This window comes from Carassius carassius, chromosome 37 (genome assembly GCF_963082965.1).
Source record: "Carassius carassius chromosome 37, fCarCar2.1, whole genome shotgun sequence".
In the NCBI taxonomy this organism is placed as follows: domain Eukaryota; kingdom Metazoa; phylum Chordata; class Actinopteri; order Cypriniformes; family Cyprinidae; genus Carassius; species Carassius carassius.
In genome coordinates, this window is record NC_081791.1 from 508,814 (window position 1) to 531,830 (window position 23,017).

The following is a 23,017-nucleotide window of genomic DNA, read 5'->3' on the forward strand; positions in this document are numbered from 1 at the left end:
GCTGTAAGCGGAAAAATAAGAAAATTGAAATGTAAAAGGACCATCAAACAAAGATGGAAACACCTGAAACGCTGTGTGATGGTAGTACCCTCCCCCGTCTGCAACGTCACCGGGCCTCGCCCCGATCGGCCTGACGCTGGCTCTGCGGCGACAGAGAGTACGGCATCGCTCGTAACTCCCAAACGGTTCGTCGCAGAGCCACGTGCCTTATGTCATCGGAATCCTTGGCTCGAGCCGAACGAGATGCAGGTCTCAGATTGGCTCGTCGCTCTGACGAAATTTTCGGGTATTTGGGATTTTGTCGAAAACCTTCTTTTGCAAACTAGCGGCAGGTATTTGGCCCAGTCCCACCCAGATCAGCACAGAATGCTTCTCTGGAGTCTGACTGTCAATAATCATCCAAAAAAAGTGGAAATTTCCATTCACCTTGGCGAGGGGACCTCAAAACGTGCCAAGGTGGTGTGGCCGAGGTGGCTCAAATGGCTATAACTCCAGGAAGGAGTGAGATCCCTTCACCCAAATCGGCACACCTGTGCAGGGGCTCAGTCAGCGGTCAGGTGTAAAAGGGCGCTGCGACAGGCCACTAGGTGGCGCTGTAAGCGGAAAAATAAGAAAATTGAAATGTAAAAGGACCATCAAACAAAGATGGAAACACCTGAAACGCTGTGTGATGGTAGTACCCTCCCCCGTCTGCAACGTCACCGGGCCTCGCCCCGATCGGCCTGACGCTGGCTCTGCGGCGACAGAGAGTACGGCATCGCTCGTAACTCCCAAACGGTTCGTCGCAGAGCCACGTGCCTTATGTCATCGGAATCCTTGGCTCACCGGGCCTCGCCCCGATCGGCCTGACGCTGGCTCTGCGGCGACAGAGAGTACGGCATCGCTCGTAACTCCCAAACGGTTCGTCGCAGAGCCACGTGCCTTATGTCATCGGAATCCTTGGCTCGAGCCTAACGAGATGCAGGTCTCAGATTGGCTCGTCGCTCTGACGAAATTTTCGGGTATTTGGGATTTTGTCGAAAACCTTCTTTTGCAAACTAGCGGCAGGTATTTGGCCCAGTCCCACTCAGATCAGCACAGAATGCTTCTCTGGAGTCTGACTGTCAATAATCATCCAAAAAAAGTGGAAATTTCCATTCACCTTGGCGAGGGGACCTCAAAACGTGCCAAGGTGATGTGGCCGAGGTGGCTCAAATGGCTATAACTCCAGGAAGGAGTGTGATCCCTTCACCCAAATCGGCACACCTGTGCAGGGGCTCAGTCAGCGGTCAGGTGTAAAAGGGCGCTGCGACAGGCCACTAGGTGGCGCTGTAAGCGGAAAAGAACTAATATGATTTGAAAAAGCACAACGAAAAACAAACATGGAGACAGCTACAGCTAGGCTGCAGTCAATCCAATCGACTTGCAAAGTGAGGTCTGTGCAAAATTCGAACTAAACCACACACCAGGGACCGATATTTCAAGAGCGTAAGTGATTTTGTTTCATGAGCTCAAAACACATACCCAGCATGTGGCAGGACTCATCATTCTGAAACTAAAAAGTAACTGAGATAGATCTTTCTGCTTTGTTTCACCAGTTAATTCAGGGGAGAGCGCGAACGCAGTCCCCCACTACCATAAATTATGCAGTCGAGATTCCCACATTTGGAGAATTCGCAGGAGTCAGCATGGCCGTAGTGCAATGGACAAGCCTCGCCCAAACCGCCTTCTTGATCATGGTGTCTCCCCTGCCAGGTAAGCCCCAACAAAGGAAGGATGGGCGACTTCCATTACTGGCCTGGAAACTGCTTCCCAACGCTGGTTTTAGTTGACTCCCTTTAACCAAACACACCGAATTCGATACATCACCTTGTCAGTGAAAGACTCCGAGACCTCAGGTGGGAGCATCGTTAGTGGAAGAGTCCAACACCTCAGGGGGGTGCCTCAGAAGAGAGTCCGCAATAAACCACAGGACCTGCAAAGGCAGACCTCTTTACTTGCTCTGCTATTCGTCACAATAAATGGCATTCCCGAAAAAGGGAAAGCACACCGTTCCTGGAGACACTGCAATACCAGGCCGATGCGTGGAATGGACGGAGCAAGCCCCGGCTCCAGCTCCGTGATCTAAAAATCCATTTAATATGTAGTCCCCGGATGGGGGACGTATCAGATATTAAACTGATAAGAACAGATACTACACTTGATCTTAGCCAAAAGGCCGAGAAGCGATGTTGATTTGATGCAGCGGGGAAGAAGCCGGACACGACGATGCCCATCTCGGCTTTGGTAAGTCTGGGAGACCTGAAACGCTGTGTGATGGTAGTACCCTCCCCCGTCTGCAACGTCACCGGGCCTCGCCCCGATCGGCCTGACGCTGGCTCTGCGGCGACAGAGTACGGCATCGCTCGTAACTCCCAAACGGTTCGTCGCAAAGCCACGTGCTTTATGTCATCGGAATCCTTGGCTCGAGCCGAACGAGATGCAGGTCTCAGATTGGCTCGTCGCTCTGACGAAATTTTCGGGTATTTGGGATTTTGTCGAAAACATTCTTTTGCAAACTAGCGGCAGGTATTTGGCCCAGTCCCGCCCAGATCAGCACAGAATGCTTCTCTGGAGTCTGACTGTCAATAATCATCCAAAAAAAGTGGAAATTCCATTCACCTTGGCGAGGGGACCTCAAAACGTGCCAAGGTGGTGTGGCCGAGGTGGCTCAAATGGCTATAACTCCAGGAAGGAGTGAGATCCCTTCACCCAAATCGGCACACCTGTGCAGGGGCTCGGTCAGCGGTCAGGTGTAAAAGGGCGCTGCGACAGGCCACTAGGTGGCGCTGTAAGCGGAAAAATAAGAAAAATGAAATGTAAAAGGACAATCAAACAAAGATGGAAACACCTGAAACGCTGTGTGATGGTAGTACCCTCCCCCGTCTGCAACGTCACTGGGCCTCGCCCCGATCGGCCTGACGCTGGCTCTGCAGCGACAGAGAGTACGGCATCGCTCGTAACTCCCAAACGGTTCGTCGCAAAGCCACGTGCCTTATGTCATCGGAATCCTTGGCTCGAGCCGAACGAGATGCAAGTCTCAGATTGGCTCGTCGCTCTGACGAAACTTTCGGGTATTTGGGATTTTGTCGAAAACCTTCTTTTGCAAACTAGCGGCAGGTATTTGGCCCAGTCCCACCCAGATCAGCACAGAATGCTTCTCTGGAGTCCGACTGTCAATAATCATCCAAAAAAAGTAGAAATTTCCATTCACCTTGGCGAGGGGACCTCAAAACGTGCCAAGGTGGTGTGGCCGAGGTGGCTCAAATGGCTATAACTCCAGGAAGGAGTGAGATCCCTTCACCCAAATCGGCACACCTGTGCAGGGGCTCAGTCAGCGGTCAGGTGTAAAAGGGCGCTGCGACAGGCCACTAGGTGGCGCTGTAAGCGGAAAAATAAGAAAAATGAAATGTAAAAGGACCATCAAACAAAGATGGAAACACCTGAAACGCTGTGTGATGGTAGTACCCTCCCCCGTCTGCAACGTCACCGGGCCTCGCCCCGATCGGCCTGACGCTGGCTCTGCGGCGACAGAGAGTACGGCATCGCTCGTAACTCCCAAACGGTTCGTCGCAAAGCCACGTGCTTTATGTCATCGGAATCCTTGGCTCGAGCCGAACGAGATATAGGTCTCAGATTGGCTCGTCGCTCTGACGAAATTTTCGGGTATTTGGGATTTTGTCGAAAACCTTCTTTTGCAAACTAGCGGCAGGTATTTGGCCCAGTCCCGCCCAGATCAGCACAGAATGCTTCTCTGGAGTCTGACTGTCAATAATCATCCAAAAAAAGTGGAAATTCCATTCACCTTGGCGAGGGGACCTCAAAACGTGCCAAGGTGGTGTGGCCGAGTTGGCTCAAATGGCTATAACTCCAGGAAGGAGTGAGATCCCTTCACCCAAATCGGCACACCTGTGCAGGGGCTCAGTCAGCGGTCAGGTGTAAAAGGGCGCTGCGACAGGCCACTAGGTGGCGCTGTAAGCGGAAAAATAAGAAAAATGAAATGTAAAAGGACCATCAAACAAAGATGGAAACACCTGAAACGCTGTGTGATGGTAGTACCCTCCCCCGTCTGCAACGTCACCGGGCCTCGCCCCGATCGGCCTGACGCTGGCTCTGCAGCGACAGAGAGTACGGCATCGCTCGTAACTCCCAAACGGTTCGTCGCAAAGCCACGTGCCTTATGTCATCGGAATCCTTGGCTCGAGCCGAACGAGATGCAGGTCTCAGATTGGCTCGTCGCTCTGACGAAATTTTCGGGTATTTGGGATTTTGTCGAAAACCTTCTTTTGCAAACTAGTGGCAGGTATTTGGCCCAGTCCCACCCAGATCAGCACAGAATGCTTCTCTGGAGTCTGACTGTCAATAATCATCCAAAAAAAGTGGAAATTTCCATTCACCTTGGCGAGGGGACCTCAAAACGTGCCAAGGTGGTGTGGCCGAGGTGGCTCAAATGGCTATAACTCCAGGAAGGAGTGAGATCCCTTCACCCAAATCGGCACACCTGTGCAGGGGCTCAGTCAGCAGTCAGGTGTAAAAGGGCGCTGCGACAGGCCACTAGGTGGCGCTGTAAGCGGAAAAATAAGAAAAATGAAATGTAAAAGGACCATCAAACAAAGATGGAAACACCTGAAACGCTGTGTGATGGTAGTACCCTCCCCCGTCTGCAACGTCACCGGGCCTCGCCCCGATCGGCCTGACGCTGGCTCTGCGGCGACAGAGAGTACGGCATCGCTCGTAACTCCCAAACGGTTCGTCGCAGAGCCACGTGCCTTATGTCATCGGAATCCTTGGCTCGAGCCGAACGAGATGCAGGTCTCAGATTGGCTCGTCGCTCTGACGAAATTTTCGGGTATTTGGGATTTTGTCGAAAACCTTCTTTTGCAAACTAGCGGCAGGTATTTGGCCCAGTCCCACCCAGATCAGCACAGAATGCTTCTCTGGAGTCTGACTGTCAATAATCATCCAAAAAAAGTGGAAATTTCCATTCACCTTGGCGAGGGGACCTCAAAACGTGCCAAGGTGGTGGGGCTGAGGTGGCTCAAATGGCTATAACTCCAGGAAGGAGTGAGATCCCTTCACCCAAATCGGCACACCTGTGCAGGGGCTCAGTCAGCGGTCAGGTGTAAAAGGGCGCTGCGACAGGCCACTAGGTGGCGCTGTAAGCGGAAAAGAACTAATATGATTTGAAAAAGCACAACGAAAAACAAACATGGAGACAGCTACAGCTAGGCTGCAGTCAATCCAATCGACTTGCAAAGTGAGGTCTGTGCAAAATTCGAACTAAACCACACACCAGGGACCGATATTTCAAGAGCGTAAGTGATTTTGTTTCATGAGCTCAAAACACATACCCAGCATGTGGCAGGACTCATCATTCTGAAACTAAAAAGTAACTGAGATAGATCTTTCTGCTTTGATTCACCAGTTAATTCAGGGGAGAGCGCGAACGCAGTCCCCCACTACCATAAATTATGCAGTCGAGATTCCCACATTTGGGGAATTCGCAGGGGTCAGCATGGCCGTAGTGCAATGGACAAGCCTCGCCCTGGGTGAACCACCTTCTTGATCATGGTGTCTCCCCTGCCAGGTAAGTATGAAGACCCAGGCGGCCAGCCAGAGGTACAATTTGCGTCTCTACCATCCTCACCAACGGTTAGCCCTCCGTAAACCCCAACAAAGGAAGGATGGGCGACTTCCATTACTGGCCTGGAAACTGCTTCCCAACGCTGGTTTTAGTTGACTCCCTTTAACCAAACACACCGAATTCGATACATCACCTCGTCAGTGAAAGACTCCGAGACCTCAGGTGGGAGCATCGTTAGTGGAAGAGTCCAACACCTCAGGGGGGAGCCTCAGAAGAGAGTCCGCAATAAACCACAGGACCTGCAAAGGCAGACTTCATTACTTGCTCTGCTATTCGTCACAATAAATGGCATTCCCAAAAAAGGGAAAGCACACCGTTCCTGGAGACACTGCAATACCAGGCCGATGCGTGGAATGGACGGAGCAAGCCCCGGCTCCAGCTCCGTGATCTAAAAATCCATTTAATATGTAGTCCCCGGATGGGGGACGTATCAGATATTAAACTGATAAGAACAGATACTACACTTGATCTTAGCCAAAAGGCCGAGAAGCGATGTTGATTTGATGCAGCGGGGAAGAAGCCGGACACGACGATGCCCATCTCGGCTTTGGTAAGTCTGGGAGACCTGAAACGCTGTGTGATGGTAGTACCCTCCCCCGTCTGCAACGTCACCGGGCCTCGCCCCGATCGGCCTGACGCTGGCTCTGCGGCGACAGAGAGTACGGCATCGCTCGTAACTCCCAAACGGTTCGTCGCAGAGCCACGTGCCTTATGTCATCGGAATCCTTGGCTCGAGCCGAACGAGATGCAGGTCTCAGATTGGCTCGTCGCTCTGACGAAATTTTCGGGTATTTGGGATTTTGTCGAAAACCTTCTTTTGCAAACTAGCGGCAGGTATTTGGCCCAGTCCCACCCAGATCAGCACAGAATGCTTCTCTGGTGTCTGACTGTCAATAATCATCCAAAAAAAGTGGAAATTTCCATTCACCTTGGCGAGGGGACCTCAAAACGTGCCAAGGTGGTGTGGCCGAGGTGGCTCAAATGGCTATAACTCCAGGAAGGAGTGAGATCCCTTCACCCAAATCGGCACACCTGTGCAGGGGCTCAGTCAGCGGTCAGGTGTAAAAGGGCGCTGCGACAGGCCACTAGGTGGCGCTGTAAGCGGAAAAATAAGAAAATTGAAATGTAAAAGGACCATCAAACAAAGATGGAAACACCTGAAACGCTGTGTGATGGTAGTACCCTCCCCCGTCTGCAACGTCACCGGGCCTCGCCCCGATCGGCCTGACGCTGGCTCTGCGGCGACAGAGAGTACGGCATCGCTCGTAACTCCCAAACGGTTCGTCGCAGAGCCACGTGCCTTATGTCATCGGAATCCTTGGCTCACCGGGCCTCGCCCCGATCGGCCTGACGCTGGCTCTGCGGCGACAGAGAGTACGGCATCGCTCGTAACTCCCAAACGGTTCGTCGCAGAGCCACGTGCCTTATGTCATCGGAATCCTTGGCTCGAGCCTAACGAGATGCAGGTCTCAGATTGGCTCGTCGCTCTGACGAAATTTTCGGGTATTTGGGATTTTGTCGAAAACCTTCTTTTGCAAACTAGCGGCAGGTATTTGGCCCAGTCCCACTCAGATCAGCACAGAATGCTTCTCTGGAGTCTGACTGTCAATAATCATCCAAAAAAAGTGGAAATTTCCATTCACCTTGGCGAGGGGACCTCAAAACGTGCCAAGGTGATGTGGCCGAGGTGGCTCAAATGGCTATAACTCCAGGAAGGAGTGTGATCCCTTCACCCAAATCGGCACACCTGTGCAGGGGCTCAGTCAGCGGTCAGGTGTAAAAGGGCGCTGCGACAGGCCACTAGGTGGCGCTGTAAGCGGAAAAGAACTAATATGATTTGAAAAAGCACAACGAAAAACAAACATGGAGACAGCTACAGCTAGGCTGCAGTCAATCCAATAGACTTGCAAAGTGAGGTCTGTGCAAAATTCGAACTAAACCACACACCAGGGACCGATATTTCAAGAGCGTAAGTGATTTTGTTTCATGAGCTCAAAACACATACCCAGCATGTGGCAGGACTCATCATTCTGAAACTAAAAAGTAACTGAGATAGATCTTTCTGCTTTGTTTCACCAGTTAATTCAGGGGAGAGCGCGAACGCAGTCCCCCACTACCATAAATTATGCAGTCGAGATTCCCACATTTGGAGAATTCGCAGGAGTCAGCATGGCCGTAGTGCAATGGACAAGCCTCGCCCAAACCGCCTTCTTGATCATGGTGTCTCCCCTGCCAGGTAAGCCCCAACAAAGGAAGGATGGGCGACTTCCATTACTGGCCTGGAAACTGCTTCCCAACGCTGGTTTTAGTTGACTCCCTTTAACCAAACACACCGAATTCGATACATCACCTCGTCAGTGAAAGACTCCGAGACCTCAGGTGGGAGCATCGTTAGTGGAAGAGTCCAACACCTCAGGGGGGTGCCTCAGAAGAGAGTCCGCAATAAACCACAGGACCTGCAAAGGCAGACCTCATTACTTGCTCTGCTATTCGTCACAATAAATGGCATTCCCGAAAAAGGGAAAGCACACCGTTCCTGGAGACACTGCAATACCAGGCCGATGCGTGGAATGGACGGAGCAAGCCCCGGCTCCAGCTCCGTGATCTAAAAATCCATTTAATATGTAGTCCCCGGATGGGGGACGTATCAGATATTAAACTGATAAGAACAGATTTTTTCTTTCGAAAAAGTTTTATTGTCACCATTTACATTTTTTCCATTTGCATTTTTACTTTCACACACATTTTTTTTTTTTTTCAAGCACACATTAAAACAAGCCATATAATATATAATAAATACACATGGTAAAATGAAAGAAACAATCATTGTTAAAAAAAATTGATTAAACCACAGTGTTTTGCTTGTTTTTAAAAGTCCATATTTGAGGTGTGTTTAAAAGGTGCGATCGGTTTCAAAAGTAAAATACAAATTTAAAAAAGCAAACAAGCCTCATATGCATGTTAATAAAACCAATTTCATTAATAAAACACAATAAAAACCAATTTATAGGATAAAAACCAAATAAAAAAAAAAACATCTGTTGTGCAAGACCGGGGGTGAGTCCTTATCAAGTCGGTCTTCACCCCACTCTCCAGAACAGGGACATGAGATGCTGCTTTACAGGCTCAGCGGAGATCCCCTCTCCTCCGGCCCGCTGGCCCGCTGTTCCCGTAGCCAGAATGGTGAGGGTGCATCTACGGGCAGCCAGGGTCGGTGCCTGCCGGGACCCTCTCTGTGCGGCCCCGGCCCCCCCGTCCGAATTTCGTCGTCCGGTACCCCTGCAGCATTGATGTTACCTTTAGCTCGCATGCATGGAGGGTTACCGTAACGCGTTTCCCCACCAGCAGGTTTCTGGTGGCCCAGATGGCATCCTTGATGACGTTGAGGGTGAGCCAGAGCGAGGTGAATTCCTGTGCTGTCATGTCCTTCAAGCCCCGGCCCACCCCAAGGATGGCGAGCTGGTACCCGAACTGGGCCCCACCTGCTGGTAGGCACGGGAAATACAAGGGGCCGGTCTTGGCCCACAGGTCCCGCGCAGCACCGCACTCCCAGAGTAGGTGGTGGACGGTCTCCGGGGAATTGCAGCCGGACCGAGGGCAGATGGGGTTTTTGGCCATGCCTCTGGAGTGCATAACCGCCCTGACCGGGAGGATCTCATGAGCCACCATCCATGATAAATCCTTGTGCCTGTTCTGGAGAGCGGGGTGAGCAGCGTTCCTCCAAACTTGTTTGGCCTCACCTAGTGTGAGGCCTGGAACTGGACTCACCGGTTCCCGGTCCTGCACAACAGAAATGAGAGACTTGTGTTTAGTTAAAATGGTGACATCTTCACTCTCTAAAAGATATTTCTTTAAAAAATTTTTTATAAAACTGTACTCTTTAGGCAAGTTAAAAGACACTGGGGTTTTCAAGTCTACTGGTAAAATTTTCAATGTTCTTAGGTAAGACCCCATCCAAAATCGCACCATTGCAGCCGTCTTGTTTTCTTTGGATGGGGTCATGGCATAACTAATGTGCAGGGCGGTGAAGCGGCTGCCTAAAAACAGATGGGGGTCTGGGAGGCCTTTTCCACCGTTCTCTGGCCTTTTCTTGATGGTCTCCCTCTTCAGGCGCTCCCACTTGGACCCCCACAGGAAATAAAACACCGCCCTCTCCAGTCTCACCAGGAACCGCCGAGGGGGGCTAAAAACAGAACAGACAAGTAAAATCAGAGGTAAAATCACAGATTTAAAAATTAAAATTTTACCTTCAATTGTCAACTGTCTTAGTCCCCAAAACCCCAGTCTTTTCCTAGCTTTCCCTAGCAAGTCAGTCCAGTTGTCTCGTCCACCTCCGTCTTTATCAAATTTAACGCCTAAAATCTTAAAATCATTGTCTTTAAAAACCAAATCAAGTCCTCCTGTGTCCGCGTCTCCCCACGGCCCGAAGAGCTGGGCCTCGGACTTGTTTCTATTGAGTTTGGCGCCCGAGGCCCGACCGTACCAGTCAGTCAAGTCCAGTGCTCTTCGTATGGATAAAAGGTCCGTGGCTAAAAGAGTTACGTCGTCCATGTATAAAGCACAGGTCGCCGTCAGTCCACCCGTCCCAGGAACGTCCAGTCCTTTGATCCATTTGTCCCTTCTCAAGATCTGTGCCAGTGGCTCAATGCAAGCCACATACAGAAGAGGAGATAAAGGACATCCCTGACGGACACCACTGTGTATGTTCACAGCTTTGGAAAGATGCCCATTTATTAGAATTTTGCTGACTATTCCCTTGTACAGCAGTCCCACCCAGGCTATAAACCTCTCTGGAAACCCCATTTTATCCAGTACCTGGAAGAGGTACTGGTGCGAGACTCGATCAAATGCTTTTTCAAAATCTAAATTTAGGACTACTAGCCGAATATTTCTGTCTCTCGCGTAACAGATGGCGTCTCTAATCAGCACTAGGTTGTCTGTTATCTTTCTTCCGGGCACAGCAGAAGCTTGATCCGGGTGGATCACGTCCTCTAAAACAGTCGACATGCGTGTCGCTAAAATCTTACTAAAAAGTTTACCATCGAAATTTAAAAGCGTGATTGGTCTCCAATTTTTTAAGTCAGTCCTGTCCCCTTTTTTGTACAGTAAAGACACTATCCCTATCCTAAAACTGTCGGGTAGTCTGTCAAGAGTCTCAAAGTTGTTAAAAACAGCCAATAATTCATGTGCTAAAATATCCCAAAAAGTAAGATAAAACTCTAGGGGAAGTCCATCTGCTCCTGGGGACTTCCCCTTTTTAAAACCTTTAAGAGCTTTATGTAATTCTAAAATATTAAAATCTTGGGATAAAAACTTATTTTGGCCATTAACATTCTTGACTAAAAAATTTAAAACTTCCCTTGCCGTATCGTCGTGTACATCTTTTTTACAATACAAATCCTCATAAAATCCCTCTACATTTTTTAAAATCTCTTCTGTTGTGTTTGCATCCCTCCCTCCTACCTTAACACTGGTTATTGCCCCTCCCCTTGTTATTATCTTTTTAAAAAAGTAACTTGTACACTTTTCACCTTCCTCTATTTCTCTTTCTTTGCTTCTTAAAATAACACCTTTACTTTGGATACGAGATAAAACTGACATTTCTTTTTTTACATCTGTTATTTCTTGGCTAAAATCAAAACCATTATTTAAAAGATTAAAATATCTTTGTAATCTTTTTTGCAACCCCATCATGCATCTCTTTTCCCTATTCTTTTTATCTTTCCCTACCTTCCTAAAAAACTGTCTTGTCCGGTCCTTTACCATTTCCCACCACTGTGCACGTGTCTCATAAAAGTCTTGGAGGGTCTGCCATTGGCTGAACTGCTCCCTATATTCTCTAACCACTTCTTCATCCACCAATAGGGAACAGTTCAGCTTCCACATCCCTCCTCCTACCGTCACACCCGGGGAAAGTGAAAGGGTGCAAGACAGCATCATGTGATCAGAAAAAAAGAGAGGGGTCAATGTTGCATCGGTTGGCGGGCAGTCCCTTGTAAAAACATAGTCAATTCGAGAGGCTCTGGCGCCATCACCACTGAACCAGGTGAAGCCCTCCTCTCTTTGATGCAGTTGTTTAAAACAGTCAACTAACTTAAAATCCTTGACTAAATTTTGTAATAAAACCGATGTCTTATCGACCTTAAAATCTTCTCCTACTCTCTTCCTATCTGTTTTTGATAAAACACAGTTAAAATCCCCTGCTACTATTAGGGGAGCCCTGCCTAACATGTGGGGCTGCAGGTCTTCTAAAAGCTCATACCTGTCATTTTTTTCTGTAAAACCATACACGTTAAGAACCTTAAAATCTCTCCCTAAAAAAGTCAGGTTTGCTAAAAGAGCCCGCCCTTCCCTCACCACAGTGCTATCCTTCACCGTGATGTTTGAATTTTTTATTAAAATAGCGACACCATCATTCTTGTTGAAGTTAGAGCCACTCCATATTGAGGGCCCCATGGTCCACATCTCCTCCAACTTCCTGTGGTTACTTAAAAAGGGCAGAGCACACTCTTGCAGTAAAAACAAATCTGACTTAAAAGACTTTAAAAGGGATAAAATGCTCTGTGCTCGCAAGGTGGACCTCACACTTCTTACATTTATGGTAGAGATAGTGAGGGCCATGAGCAGTATGGTTAAAACAGTATGAGACATTTAAACAGAAGACTAAAAGACTACAAAAATATGCTTAAAATCATGTTTTATCTTGTTTCACCTGCTCTTCCTTTCTCCCAGATGAACTGGGGCCCGGAGAGCAGGTGCTCGACACATCGGGTGCTACAGAGAAACCCTCTTGTAACTCCCTAGGCGACGATGTTCTTAGCTTGATGTGCAAAAAGGAAACCTCATTTGGGGATTCTAGGGGCCACATACGTTCTTGATCTTCCAAATCGGAACTATCAAGCCGCTGTGCTGCCCTAGCTTTTTTCTCCTCTGTTTCCACCAGAGGAGATCCCGCAGGTCTTTTTTGCACTTGAGCATTTGGGAGTGAACACTCAAATTCACTCCCACTGGATTCCTGCACCAAATCTGACACCGTTTCTAGGGAAGAGCTTGTTTCTTCCTCGCTCACTTCTCCTTCCGTGACTTTTTCCAGTTCAATATCTGACTCCGCCCCTGTGGCCGCCCCACTTCCTCCTTCCTGCCCAATCCCTGAGGCCGGCAGGGGATTTGAAATTCCCGCCAAAACCTCAGGGACCGCCTCCTCTTTCCTTTGTTCATTCGTTTGTTGCCCATGTGGGGCGGCCATTTTGAGCTTGTTGGCAAAACTTTTAGGGCAGTCTCTGTAGAGATGGTTTGTTTCTCCACAAAGATTACACCGTCTGCCATTGGTACAATCATCAAAACTGTGACCAATTTCTCTACACTTCCCACATATTAACTCTTGGCATGCTTCAGCGAGATGACCAAACCTGCAACACTTCCTGCAGAGTTTGGGCATTCCTTGATAATGTATGTAGCCTCTGTTCTCTCCGAGCACAATCATGGAAGGCAGATGTTTCAGGCCCTGGTAGCCCCCAGCGTCTTCCCATTGTTTAATGGGAATTCGCCAGGAGCATGTCCAAATGCCATCTTCATCCAACACTTTGACAGGCTGGCCTCGAACAGTGCAAAATCTACCCAACCAAACACAAATATCATCTCCAGTCACTGTTTCATTGAACATCCTGACAATCACAGTTTTAAGTGTGTTATCCGAAAGTTTCTCGACAGTGAACATGGAGAACTGGGCTTTAACTGAATCAAACCTTTGCCAAAAGTCATTAAGCAGGGAAGCGGTTTTAAAACTGACATCAAATCCTTTGTTCAAGGGCAGAGTCATCAAACAATTCAGGTCGTCAGATCTAAAAGCTAAGGTCTTTTGGATCAGCTTCCTTGAAAAGTCCATACGGGACATTCCAAGGAGCTTCCCCTCAACCTGCCTGAATAAAAAACGCACGCTGTGGTGCCTCCGCACGCCGGCACGGGCAGCCGACATGATGGAGGCACCAACAGCCTTAAAACTTAAAACAACAATAAATACAACAATAAAAAACCAAATAAATAATTAAAAGACCTTACCTTAAAACTTGTTGGAGCCCGAAGCAGCAGAATTCAATGTACCTCTCGAAGTTGTGTGACTCAAGATATAAAAAGATCTCAAGTCAGGAAACCTCCAAGAGGCGATCGCTGTCTCAACCGTCCGACAAGATACGTGATCTTAGCCAAAAGGCCGAGAAGCGATGTTGATTTGATGCAGCGGGGAAGAAGCCGGACACGACGATGCCCATCTCGGCTTTGGTAAGTCTGGGAGACCTGAAACGCTGTGTGATGGTAGTACCCTCCCCCGTCTGCAACGTCACCGGGCCTCGCCCCGATCGGCCTGACGCTGGCTCTGCGGCGACAGAGTACGGCATCGCTCGTAACTCCCAAACGGTTCGTCGCAAAGCCACGTGCTTTATGTCATCGGAATCCTTGGCTCGAGCCGAACGAGATGCAGGTCTCAGATTGGCTCGTCGCTCTGACGAAATTTTCGGGTATTTGGGATTTTGTCGAAAACATTCTTTTGCAAACTAGCGGCAGGTATTTGGCCCAGTCCCGCCCAGATCAGCACAGAATGCTTCTCTGGAGTCTGACTGTCAATAATCATCCAAAAAAAGTGGAAATTCCATTCACCTTGGCGAGGGGACCTCAAAACGTGCCAAGGTGGTGTGGCCGAGGTGGCTCAAATGGCTATAACTCCAGGAAGGAGTGAGATCCCTTCACCCAAATCGGCACACCTGTGCAGGGGCTCGGTCAGCGGTCAGGTGTAAAAGGGCGCTGCGACAGGCCACTAGGTGGCGCTGTAAGCGGAAAAATAAGAAAAATGAAATGTAAAAGGACAATCAAACAAAGATGGAAACACCTGAAACGCTGTGTGATGGTAGTACCCTCCCCCGTCTGCAACGTCACTGGGCCTCGCCCCGATCGGCCTGACGCTGGCTCTGCAGCGACAGAGAGTACGGCATCGCTCGTAACTCCCAAACGGTTCGTCGCAAAGCCACGTGCCTTATGTCATCGGAATCCTTGGCTCGAGCCGAACGAGATGCAAGTCTCAGATTGGCTCGTCGCTCTGACGAAACTTTCGGGTATTTGGGATTTTGTCGAAAACCTTCTTTTGCAAACTAGCGGCAGGTATTTGGCCCAGTCCCACCCAGATCAGCACAGAATGCTTCTCTGGAGTCCGACTGTCAATAATCATCCAAAAAAAGTGGAAATTTCCATTCACCTTGGCGAGGGGACCTCAAAACGTGCCAAGGTGGTGTGGCCGAGGTGGCTCAAATGGCTATAACTCCAGGAAGGAGTGAGATCCCTTCACCCAAATCGGCACACCTGTGCAGGGGCTCAGTCAGCGGTCAGGTGTAAAAGGGCGCTGCGACAGGCCACTAGGTGGCGCTGTAAGCGGAAAAATAAGAAAAATGAAATGTAAAAGGACCATCAAACAAAGATGGAAACACCTGAAACGCTGTGTGATGGTAGTACCCTCCCCCGTCTGCAACGTCACCGGGCCTCGCCCCGATCGGCCTGACGCTGGCTCTGCGGCGACAGAGAGTACGGCATCGCTCGTAACTCCCAAACGGTTCGTCGCAAAGCCACGTGCTTTATGTCATCGGAATCCTTGGCTCGAGCCGAACGAGATGCAGGTCTCAGATTGGCTCGTCGCTCTGACGAAATTTTCGGGTATTTGGGATTTTGTCGAAAACCTTCTTTTGCAAACTAGCGGCAGGTATTTGGCCCAGTCCCGCCCAGATCAGCACAGAATGCTTCTCTGGAGTCTGACTGTCAATAATCATCCAAAAAAAGTGGAAATTCCATTCACCTTGGCGAGGGGACCTCAAAACGTGCCAAGGTGGTGTGGCCGAGGTGGCTCAAATGGCTATAACTCCAGGAAGGAGTGAGATCCCTTCACCCAAATCGGCACACCTGTGCAGGGGCTCAGTCAGCGGTCAGGTGTAAAAGGGCGCTGCGACAGGCCACTAGGTGGCGCTGTAAGCGGAAAAATAAGAAAAATGAAATGTAAAAGGACCATCAAACAAAGATGGAAACACCTGAAACGCTGTGTGATGGTAGTACCCTCCCCCGTCTGCAACTTCACCGGGCCTCGCCCCGATCGGCCTGACGCTGGCTCTGCAGCGACAGAGAGTACGGCATCGCTCGTAACTCCCAAACGGTTCGTCGCAAAGCCACGTGCCTTATGTCATCGGAATCCTTGGCTCGAGCCGAACGAGATGCAGGTCTCAGATTGGCTCGTCGCTCTGACGAAATTTTCGGGTATTTGGGATTTTGTCGAAAACCTTCTTTTGCAAACTAGTGGCAGGTATTTGGCCCAGTCCCACCCAGATCAGCACAGAATGCTTCTCTGGAGTCTGACTGTCAATAATCATCCAAAAAAAGTGGAAATTTCCATTCACCTTGGCGAGGGGACCTCAAAACGTGCCAAGGTGGTGTGGCCGAGGTGGCTCAAATGGCTATAACTCCAGGAAGGAGTGAGATCCCTTCACCCAAATCGGCACACCTGTGCAGGGGCTCAGTCAGCAGTCAGGTGTAAAAGGGCGCTGCGACAGGCCACTAGGTGGCGCTGTAAGCGGAAAAATAAGAAAAATGAAATGTAAAAGGACCATCAAACAAAGATGGAAACACCTGAAACGCTGTGTGATGGTAGTACCCTCCCCCGTCTGCAACGTCACCGGGCCTCGCCCCGATCGGCCTGACGCTGGCTCTGCGGCGACAGAGAGTACGGCATCGCTCGTAACTCCCAAACGGTTCGTCGCAGAGCCACGTGCCTTATGTCATCGGAATCCTTGGCTCGAGCCGAACGAGATGCAGGTCTCAGATTGGCTCGTCGCTCTGACGAAATTTTCGGGTATTTGGGATTTTGTCGAAAACCTTCTTTTGCAAACTAGCGGCAGGTATTTGGCCCAGTCCCACCCAGATCAGCACAGAATGCTTCTCTGGAGTCTGACTGTCAATAATCATCCAAAAAAAGTGGAAATTTCCATTCACCTTGGCGAGGGGACCTCAAAACGTGCCAAGGTGGTGGGGCTGAGGTGGCTCAAATGGCTATAACTCCAGGAAGGAGTGAGATCCCTTCACCCAAATCGGCACACCTGTGCAGGGGCTCAGTCAGCGGTCAGGTGTAAAAGGGCGCTGCGACAGGCCACTAGGTGGCGCTGTAAGCGGAAAAGAACTAATATGATTTGAAAAAGCACAACGAAAAACAAACATGGAGACAGCTACAGCTAGGCTGCAGTCAATCCAATCGACTTGCAAAGTGAGGTCTGTGCAAAATTCGAACTAAACCACACACCACGGACCGATATTTCAAGAGCGTAAGTGATTTTGTTTCATGAGCTCAAAACACATACCCAGCATGTGGCAGGACTCATCATTCTGAAACTAAAAAGTAACTGAGATAGATCTTTCTGCTTTGTTTCACCAGTTAATTCAGGGGAGAGCGCGAACGCAGTCCCCCACTACTATAAATTATGCAGTCGAGATTCCCACATTTGGGGAATTCGCAGGGGTCAGCATGGCCGTAGTGCAATGGACAAGCCTCGCCCTGGGTGAACCGCCTTCTTGATCATGGTGTCTCCCCTGCCAGGTAAGTATGAAGACCCAGGCGGCCAGCCAGAGGTACAATTTGCGTCTCTACCATCCTCACCAACGGTTAGCCCTCCGTAAACCCCAACAAAGGAAGGATGGGCGACTTCCATTACTGGCCTGGAAACTGCTTCCCAACGCTGGTTTTAGTTGACTCCTTTTAACCAAACACACCGAATTCGATACATCACCTCGTCAGTGAAAGACTCCGAGACCTCAGGTGGGAGCATCGTTAGTGGAAGAATCCAACACCTCAGGGGGGTGCCTCAGAAGAGAGTCCGCAATAAACCACAGGACCTGCAAAGGCAGACCTCATTACTTGCTCTGCTATTCGTCACAATAAATGGCATTCCCGAAAAAGGGAAAGCACACCGTTCCTGGAGACATTGCAATACCAGGCCGATGCGTGGAATGGACGGAGCAAGCCCCGGCTCCAGCTCCGTGATCTAAAAATCCATTTAATATGTAGTCCCCGGATGGGGGACGTATCAGATATTAAACTGATAAGAACAGATACTACACTTGATCTTAGCCAAAAGGCCGAGAAGCGATGTTGATTTGATGCAGCGGGGAAGAAGCCGGACACGACGATGCCCATCTCGGCTTTGGTAAGTCTGGGAGACCTGAAACGCTGTGTGATGGTAGTACCCTCCCCCGTCTGCAACGTCACCGGGCCTCGCCCCGATCGGCCTGACGCTGGCTCTGCGGCGACAGAGAGTACGGCATCGCTCGTAACTCCCAAACGGTTCGTCGCAAAGTCACGTGCTTTATGTCATCGGAATCCTTGGCTCGAGCCGAACGAGATGCAGGTCTCAGATTGGCTCGTCTCTCTGACGAAATTTTCGGGTATTTGGGATTTTGTCGAAAACCTTCTTTTGCAAACTAGCGGCAGGTATTTGGCCCAGTCCCGCCCAGATCAGCACAGAATGCTTCTCTGGAGTCTGACTGTCAATAATCATCCAAAAAAAGTGGAAATTCCATTCACCTTGGCGAGGGGACCTCAAAACGTGCCAAGGTGGTGTGGCCGAGGTGGCTCAAATGGCTATAACTCCAGGAAGGAGTGAGATCCCTTCACCCAAATCGGCACACCTGTGCAGGGGCTCAGTCAGCGGTCAGGTGTAAAAGGGCGCTGCGACAGGCCACTAGGTGGCGCTGTAAGCGGAAAAATAAGGAAAATGAAATGTAAAAGGACCATCAAACAAAGATGGAAACACCTGAAACGCTGTGTGATGGTAGTACCCTCCCCCGTCTGCAACGTCACCGGGCCTCGCCCCGATCGGCCTGACGCTGGCTCTGCAGCGACAGAGAGTACGGCATCGCTCGTAACTCCCAAACGGTTCGTCGCAAAGCCACGTGCCTTATGTCATCGGAATCCTTGGCTCGAGCCGAACGAGATGCAGGTCTCAGATTGGCTCGTCGCTCTGACGAAATTTTCGGGTATTTGGGATTTTTTTCGAAAACCTTCTTTTGCAAACTAGCGGCAGGTATTTGGCCCAGTCCCACCCAGATCAGCACAGAATGCTTCTCTGGAGTCTGACTGTCAATAATCATCCAAAAAAAGTGGAAATTTCCATTCACCTTGGCGAGGGGACCTCAAAACGTGCCAAGGTGGTGTGTCCGAGGTGGCTCAAATGGCTATAACTCCAGGAAGGAGTGAGATCCCTTCACCCAAATCGGCACACCTGTGCAGGGGCTCAGTCAGCGGTCAGGTGTAAAAGGGCGCTGCGACAGGCCACTAGGTGGCGCTGTAAGCGGAAAAATAAAAAAATGAAATGTAAAAGGACCATCAAACAAAGATGGAAACACCTGAAACGCTGTGTGATGGTAGTACCCTCCCCCGTCTGCAACGTCACCGGGCCTCGCCCCGATCGGCCTGACGCTGGCTCTGCTGCGACAGAGAGTACGGCATCGCTCGTAACTCCCAAACGGTTCGTCGCAGAGCCACGTGCCTTATGTCATCGGAATCCTTGGCTCGAGCCGAACGAGATGCAGGTCTCAGATTGGCTCGTCGCTCTGACGAAATTTTCGGGTATTTGGGATTTTGTCGAAAACCTTCTTTTGCAAACTAGCGGCAGGTATTTGGCCCAGTCCCACCCAGATCAGCACAGAATGCTTCTCTGGAGTCTGACTGTCAATAATCATCCAAAAAAAGTGGAAATTTCCATTCACCTTGGCGAGGGGACCTCAAAACGTGCCAAGGTGGTGTGGCCGAGGTGGCTCAAATTCTATAACTCCAGGAAGGAGTGAGATCCCTTCACCCAAATCGGCACACCTGTGCAGGGGCTCAGTCAGCGGTCAGGTGTAAAAGGGCGCTGCGACAGGCCACTAGGTGGCGCTGTAAGCGGAAAAATAAGAAAATTGAAATGTAAAAGGACCATCAAACAAAGATGGAAACACCTGAAACGCTGTGTGATGGTAGTACCCTCCCCCGTCTGCAACGTCACCGGGCCTCGCCCCGATCGGCCTGACGCTGGCTCTGCGGCGACAGAGAGTACGGCATCGCTCGTAACTCCCAAACGGTTCGTCGCAAAGCCACGTGCCTTATGTCATCGGAATCCTTGGCTCGAGCCGAACGAGATGCAGGTCTCAGATTGGCTCGTCGCTCTGACGAAATTTTCGGGTATTTGGGATTTTGTCGAAAACCTTCTTTTGCAAACTAGCGGCAGGTATTTGGCCCAGTCCCACCCAGATCAGCACAGAATGCTTCTCTGGAGTCTGACTGTCAATAATCATCCAAAAAAAGTGGAAATTTCCATTCACCTTGGCGAGGGGACCTCAAAACGTGCCAAGGTGGTGTGGCCGAGGTGGCTCAAATTCTATAACTCCAGGAAGGAGTGAGATCCCTTCACCCAAATCGGCACACCTGTGCAGGGGCTCAGTCAGCGGTCAGGTGTAAAAGGGCGCTGCGACAGGCCACTAGGTGGCGCTGTAAGCGGAAAAATAAGAAAATTGAAATGTAAAAGGACCATCAAACAAAGATGGAAACACCTGAAACGCTGTGTGATGGTAGTACCCTCCCCCGTCTGCAACGTCACCGGGCCTCGCCCCGATCGGCCTGACGCTGGCTCTGCGGCGACAGAGAGTACGGCATCGCTCGTAACTCCCAAACGGTTCGTCGCAAAGCCACGTGCCTTATGTCATCGGAATCCTTGGCTCGAGCCGAACGAGATGCAGGTCTCAGATTGGCTCGTCGCTCTGACGAAATTTTCGGGTATTTGGGATTTTGTCGAAAACCTTCTTTTGCAAACTAGCGGCAGGTATTTGGCCCAGTCCCACCCAGATCAGCACAGAATGCTTCTCTGGAGTCTGACTGTCAATAATCATCCAAAAAAAGTGGAAATTTCCATTCACCTTGGCGAGGGGACCTCAAAACGTGCCAAGGTGGTGTGGCCGAGGTGGCTCAAATGGCTATAACTCCAGGAAGGAGTGAGATCCCTTCACCCAAATCGGCACACCTGTGCAGGGGCTCAGTCAGCGGTCAGGTGTAAAAGGGCGCTGCGACAGGCCACTAGGTGGCGCTGTAAGCGGAAAAATAAGAAAATTGAAATGTAAAAGGACCATCAAACAAAGATGGAAACACCTGAAACGCTGTGTGATGGTAGTACCCTCCCCCGTCTGCAACGTCACCGGGCCTCGCCCCGATCGGCCTGACGCTGGCTCTGCGGCGACAGAGAGTACGGCATCGCTCATAACTCCCAAACGGTTCGTCGCAGAGCCATGTGCCTTATGTCATCGGAATCCTTGGCTCGAGCCGAACGAGATGCAGGTCTCAGATTGGCTCGTCGGTCTGACGAAATTTTCGGGTATTTGGGATTTTGTCGAAAACCTTCTTTTGCAAACTAGTGGCAGGTATTTGGCCCAGTCCCACCCAGATCAGCACAGAATGCTTCTCTGGAGTCTGACTGTCAATAATCATCCAAAAAAAGTGGAAATTTCCATTCACCTTGGCGAGGGGACCTCAAAACGTGCCAAGGTGGTGTGGCCGAGGTGGCTCAAATGGCTATAACTCCAGGAAGGAGTGAGATCCCTTCACCCAAATCGGCACACCTGTGCAGGGGCTCAGTCAGCGGTCAGGTGTAAAAGGGCGCTGCGACAGGCCACTAGGTGGCGCTGTAAGCGGAAAAGAACTAATATGATTTGAAAAAGCACAACGAAAAACAAACATGGAGACAGCTACAGCTAGGCTGCTGTCAATCCAATCGACTTGCAAAGTGAGGTCTGTGCAAAATTCGAACTAAACCACACACCAGGGACCGGTATTTCAAGAGCGTAAATGATTTTGTTTCATGAGCTCAAAACACATACCCAGCATGTGGCAGGACTCATCATTCTGAAACTAAAAAGTAACTGAGATAGATCTTTCTGCTTTGTTTCACCAGTTAATTCAGGGGAGAGCGCGAACGCAGTCTCCCACTACCATAAATTATGCAGTCGAGATTCCCACATTTGGGGAATTCGCAGGGGTCAGCATGGCCATAGTGCAATGTACAAGCCTCGCTCTGGGTGAACCGCCTTCTTGATCATGGTGTCTCCCCTGCCAGGTAAGTATGAAGACCCAGGCGGCCAGCCAGAGGTACAATTTGCGTCTCTACCATCCTCACCAACGGTTAGCCCTCCGTAAACCCCAACAAAGGAAGGATGGGCGACTTCCATTACTGGCCTGGAAACTGCTTCCCAACGCTGGTTTTAGTTGACTCCCTTTAACCAAACACACCGAATTCGATATATCACCTCGTCAGTGAAAGACTCCGAGACCTCAGGTGGGAGCATCGTTAGTGGAAGAGTCCAACACCTCAGGGGGGTGCCTCAGAAGAGAGTCCGCTATAAACCACAGGACCTGCAAAGGCAGACCTCATTACTTGCACTGCTATTCGTCACAATAAATGGCATTCCCGAAAAAGGGAAAGCACACCGTTCCTGGAGACACTGCAATACCAGGCCGATGCATGGAATGGACGGAGCAAGCCCCGGCTCCAGCTCCGTGATCTAAAAATCCATTTAATATGTAGTCCCCGGATGGGGGACGTATCAGATATTAAACTGATAAGAACAGATTTTTTTTTTTTTTTTTTTTTTTGACTGGTTTTATTGATATTTAATCAAAAGTGGTACAACAGTACGTCAAGTAATAGATAAAATACAACATATATGTTCACATGCAGGTATGAGTAAAAAAAAATAAAATAAAAAATTAAAAAACAATCGTTCCAATGACGGTTAACACACCACTAAAATCCTGGATCTCCAAGACATGCCTTATGTTAAGATACAGACAAAGTAATTGAAATGACCATAAGGGAAGAAAAAAAAAAAAAAGAGGGGTTATAAGGTTACACATTGATGAATTGTTCTTTTACATACATTTTTATTTTCCTTTAAAGTGCTTTCAGTGTGTTTTAAAAGCCAAAATAAAACTATGTAAAAAAAAAAAAAAAAAAGGGGGGCTCTATTGTGCTTGATCGGGGAGGTAATCTTTCAATTTGGGCCTCTCCCACTCTTCGGTCCCAGGCAATCAAACCCAGCTTCAGTGACCCAGAGGAGATCCGTACTCTCTGGCCCGCTGCTCCCGTAGCCGGAAGTGGTGAAGGTACATCTACGGGCAACCAGGGTCGGTGGTGGCCGGGACTCTCTCAGTGGCAACCCCGGCCCCCGCTCTGAATGATTGGGCGCGGTGCCCCTGCAGCATGTTCTCCACCATCCTTACAGTGGCTTGGAGGGGCACCATCACCCGTTTCCCCA

The 23,017-nt window shown here is 49.7% G+C and overlaps 8 non-coding genes and 2 pseudogenes across 8 annotated transcripts; all 10 read right to left on the minus strand.

The window, feature by feature from the left end:
- Nucleotides 1-1,583: 1,583 nt before the first annotated feature.
- LOC132118752 (U1 spliceosomal RNA) lies at nucleotides 1,584-1,742 on the minus strand. Its single transcript, XR_009425979.1, has one exon. It is a non-coding gene; the product is annotated as a U1 spliceosomal RNA (small nuclear RNA).
- Nucleotides 1,743-2,018: 276 nt separating this feature from the next.
- LOC132118790 (U2 spliceosomal RNA) lies at nucleotides 2,019-2,209 on the minus strand. The gene has a single exon (XR_009426010.1). It is a non-coding gene; the product is annotated as a U2 spliceosomal RNA (small nuclear RNA).
- Nucleotides 2,210-5,449: 3,240 nt separating this feature from the next.
- On the minus strand, nucleotides 5,450-5,613 carry LOC132118852 (U1 spliceosomal RNA). Its single transcript, XR_009426035.1, has one exon. It is a non-coding gene; the product is annotated as a U1 spliceosomal RNA (small nuclear RNA).
- A 352-nt stretch (nucleotides 5,614-5,965) lies between these two features.
- On the minus strand, nucleotides 5,966-6,156 carry LOC132118791 (U2 spliceosomal RNA). Its single transcript, XR_009426011.1, has one exon. It is a non-coding gene; the product is annotated as a U2 spliceosomal RNA (small nuclear RNA).
- Nucleotides 6,157-7,747: 1,591 nt separating this feature from the next.
- On the minus strand, nucleotides 7,748-7,906 carry LOC132118753 (U1 spliceosomal RNA). The gene has a single exon (XR_009425980.1). It is a non-coding gene; the product is annotated as a U1 spliceosomal RNA (small nuclear RNA).
- Nucleotides 7,907-8,182: 276 nt separating this feature from the next.
- On the minus strand, nucleotides 8,183-8,357 carry LOC132118828 (U2 spliceosomal RNA; annotated as a pseudogene).
- An 8,766-nt stretch (nucleotides 8,358-17,123) lies between these two features.
- LOC132118729 (U1 spliceosomal RNA) lies at nucleotides 17,124-17,287 on the minus strand. Its single transcript, XR_009425957.1, has one exon. It is a non-coding gene; the product is annotated as a U1 spliceosomal RNA (small nuclear RNA).
- A 352-nt stretch (nucleotides 17,288-17,639) lies between these two features.
- Nucleotides 17,640-17,830, minus strand: LOC132118794 (U2 spliceosomal RNA). The gene has a single exon (XR_009426014.1). It is a non-coding gene; the product is annotated as a U2 spliceosomal RNA (small nuclear RNA).
- A 3,833-nt stretch (nucleotides 17,831-21,663) lies between these two features.
- LOC132118748 (U1 spliceosomal RNA) lies at nucleotides 21,664-21,827 on the minus strand. The gene has a single exon (XR_009425975.1). It is a non-coding gene; the product is annotated as a U1 spliceosomal RNA (small nuclear RNA).
- A 352-nt stretch (nucleotides 21,828-22,179) lies between these two features.
- Nucleotides 22,180-22,388, minus strand: LOC132118847 (U2 spliceosomal RNA; annotated as a pseudogene).
- Between the last annotated feature and the right edge of the window lie 629 nt (nucleotides 22,389-23,017).